Genomic DNA, 3724 nt, shown 5'->3' with positions numbered 1-3724 from the left:
CCCTGCTGCTTTCAGCTCCCTCCATACATTATCTGCAGGATTAAGGTCTGGAGACTGTTTCAGCAACTTCAAATAATTTGTAAAAAAAAACTGTGAATTCCAAAATACCTGGACAAAACCACTAGGCCTCTGTCTGAATATTTCCTATGGGGCATAAAAGTGGTTATTCTGTTTTAAGATAATGTGTTTTTTTTATATACAGTGCAGAAAAAGAAAGATCGAGCCAGGTAGGAGTCGAACCTACAATCTTCTGATCCGTAGTCAGACGCGTTATCCATTGCGCCACTGGCCCTTGCTACTGTCCCTTTAAGATGATGTTGAGGATGTAGTTACATGTTCAGTGTTGCTGATAATTTACATTAACCTGATAAAAAGAAAAAAATACAAGTCTTTATCTCTCTCTCTCTCTCCATGTCCATGGCTGGAAGGGAGACACCGACTGGTCAAGTTCTCTTATATTAAGTGTTGTCAGTGTTGCCGATATTTTACATTTACATGATAAACGCTTTGAGTTTTAGCAACTGCAGCATCTTAAAGGAGAACTATGGGGTCAGTGTTTTTCCCCATAGTTCTCCTTAGGGTAACGGGAGGACACAAACTAGCGTGCTCCCATTACCCTAGGCTCAGTATACCGCGAGCTACAGCTCCCTATATACTGAGACCGCCACAGCCGGAGCGGATCCCGACGTAGATGACGGGATCCGCCCAGCTGCGTGAGTGACAGCTGGTTCTGCCTATCTAGAGGCAGAGCCAGCTGTACCCGCCCCCTCCCCCGTCCGTTCCACCAGTCAGCGGTGGCAGATCGGAGCGGGGAGAGGGGAATCCAGCCCCTCCCCCTGTCACGGCAAAGAGCCGTGACAGGATTGAGAGGTGAGCGAACGCCGGTATGTGTTCGCTCACCGCCCGATCTACTGAGCCGACCTGTGACCGTCTCATTGTCACAGGTCGGCTAGAACTATGAGGTGAGTGGAAATCACTCATCTCATAGTTCTCCTTTAAACAAACAAGTTTCTACATTCAAAAACACTTGGAGAATGCGGGCATCGATCCCGCTACCTCTCACATGCTAAGCGAGCGCTCTACCATTTGAGCTAATTCCCCTTCCTGAAAGCCAGTCCTGAACACTGAAGGGGGACACCTACTGTTCAAGTTTGGCATTAAACCTTCATACTCGAGCAATTTTTTCCCCCGTCATGAACAAAACTTTACAAATTCTGAAGGGGCACGCCTAATGGTCAAGTTTTGTATTCAATTTTTCTTTAACACCTTTAGTACCCCAGCAATTTGTTTAATTTTTCACACATTTTTTTAATTGGATAGAAAATTACTGTAAACCGCCCCAAACAATTCGATATTTTCTGAAAGCAGAGGCCCTGTAGAATAAAAACAATTATAGCAGACATTTTTATGTGGCATGATATTTGCGCAAATGTCAGATTAATAAACATTTGGTAAAAAAAAAACATTTGAATTAATTTTAGTACACACAAACGCAAACTTTAATACCCATTTTTTGGGATAAAACATAATACACGGGGTCACAACGAATATATAGATACCAAACATGTCAAACGTTAACATTAACCGTGCAATGGTGAGAAACTATGGTACTCAGAATTGCTCATATGCAATGCTTTGAAAGCCTTTTCTGCTCATCGGTTTAGACTGAACAGCAAATGATGGTCCTCGAGTTATTGTTCTCACTCTAATGTTCGTCATGATACCTAACATGTGGCGAAGGCGACATTTACCTGCATGTGCACGCCCTACACTCGCATTATTATTATTATTACATACTATTTATATAGCGCCAACAGTTTGTGCAGCGCTTTATACGCATGCAGATGGCGGGGTTTGTTTTAATTTATTTAATTTTATTGCTTTTTTTACTTTAATATAATTTTGTTTGCTTAAAGGAGAACTATGAGATGAGTGATTTCCCAGTTCTAGCCGACCTGTGACAATGAGACTGTCGCAGGTCGGCTCAGTAGATCGGGCGGTGAGCGATACCGATTGTGTCCTCCGTTTACCCTAAGGAGAACTATGGGGAAAAACACAGACCCCATAGTTCTCCTTTAAATTTATTGCTATCACAAATGGGATAACAAACCCCTATGTGATAATGTTTGGAGGTGACAGTTTCTCTTTCTTGGAGACATCAGGAGTCTATTAGACTCTTTCTGGGTATTACAATCACTGGCTCTACCATCCAATAATTTAGACAGTACAACTTACCCATTTGTGCATAACATAAACAAGGAGCTCTTTATTACCTGCTCATTACAAGGAAAGTACGAATGAATATTTGTACTTTCCTTGTAATGAGAAGGTAATAAAGAGTCATAAGGGTAATAAAGTAATTATATTTCATATTTATCTTGCTAAAACATTTTTATATTATGTTGTAATGCTGATCATAAATGAAATGGAAATAAAATATAGACCAAACCACTGGGCCTCTGTCTGAATATTTCCTAAGGGGCATAAAAGTGTCTATTCTGTATAAAATAATGTTTTTGTTATATACAGTGCAGAAAAGTAAAATCCAAGCCAGGTAGGAGACAAATATACCTATACGATGATGTTGAGGATGTAGTTACATGTTCAGTGTTGCTGATAATTAACATTAACATAAATAAAAGAATATTTTTGCCTTTATCGAATATACAGTGGATATTTAACAGGCCAAATGGAGCCAAATAAAATACTTTTTTTTCTAGTTTTTACACTTTAGGATTACCTGTTGCAGCAACTTACAATGAACACTACAATGAACACACAAAACACTAAAAACACACAAACACAATTTAATACCCAATTTTCTGGATAAAAAAAGGAAATATGGGGTCACGTTGGGTAAACTCAATAATGTGCTTAACAGACCAAATGGAGCCGAATAAAATATATATATTGCACTCTAAGGTCACATGCAGCATCTTAAAATAATTTGTAAGAAAATTGTGTGTTCCAAAACATTTTGGTCCACTCTTCTTTAAAGATCTTCTAAATCCATCAGGTTTCTTGGCTGTCGCTTGGCAACTCCCTCCATATATTATCTGCAGGATTAAGGTCTAAAGACTGTTTCAAAGTATTAAAATAATTTGTAACAATAATGGGTTTTGCAAAATACCTGCAAAAAAAAAAAAGAGAAAAAAGGGTTTAATGTCTCTTTAAAAGGACTTGACCAGTAGGCATGCTTGTCTAGGTTCCTGCAAATGCTAAGCAAGCGCTCTACCATTTGAGCTAATCCCCCTTGCAACAGAACACAGGAGGAGCCTAGACAAGCATGCCTACTGGTCAAGTCCTTTTAAAGTGACATTAAACCCTCAGAGTTTTTACAACAGGTATTTTTTTTTCTCTTTTTTTTTAAGACAAACTTTATTGCTTATGTTTTTTCATAAACAACCTATTCATTGCATTGTGTACTGTGTGATGGCTGCAATCCTTGAAAAAAAAAAAAAAGAATTATTTCCTATTTGTTGATATTTAGATCATCAATGTGATATTTATATTGCTGCATTTAAAAAAACACAAATTTTGATTATTTGTTATTGATTTAAAAGTATGAGCAATGTAATCCTAAGGGCTAGTTCAGCCCCCACATGATCTGCACCCCCTCCCCCTCTGACTGTCCCTGAAATCAAATATAGCCATGCACACAAAATAGATGTTCTTGCAGCTGTGTAGAATCATGTATTGATGGGATTTATAGTCCTCTATACAG

At 38.6% G+C, this 3724-nt stretch overlaps 2 non-coding genes across 2 annotated transcripts; both read right to left on the bottom strand.

The window, feature by feature from the left end:
• Window positions 1-219: 219 nt before the first annotated feature.
• TRNAR-ACG lies at window positions 220-292 on the bottom strand. The gene has a single exon. It is a non-coding gene; the product is annotated as a tRNA-Arg (tRNA).
• Window positions 293-1028: 736 nt separating this feature from the next.
• On the bottom strand, window positions 1029-1101 carry TRNAA-AGC. The gene has a single exon. It is a non-coding gene; the product is annotated as a tRNA-Ala (tRNA).
• Between the last annotated feature and the right edge of the window lie 2623 nt (window positions 1102-3724).

This window comes from Nanorana parkeri, unplaced genomic scaffold (genome assembly GCF_000935625.1).
Source record: "Nanorana parkeri isolate BGI_ZX_2015 unplaced genomic scaffold, ASM93562v1 scaffold731, whole genome shotgun sequence".
In the NCBI taxonomy this organism is placed as follows: Eukaryota; Metazoa; Chordata; class Amphibia; order Anura; family Dicroglossidae; genus Nanorana; species Nanorana parkeri.
Note: the sequence above shows the minus strand (reverse complement) of the source record. Positions and strands in the feature narration are given on the sequence as shown.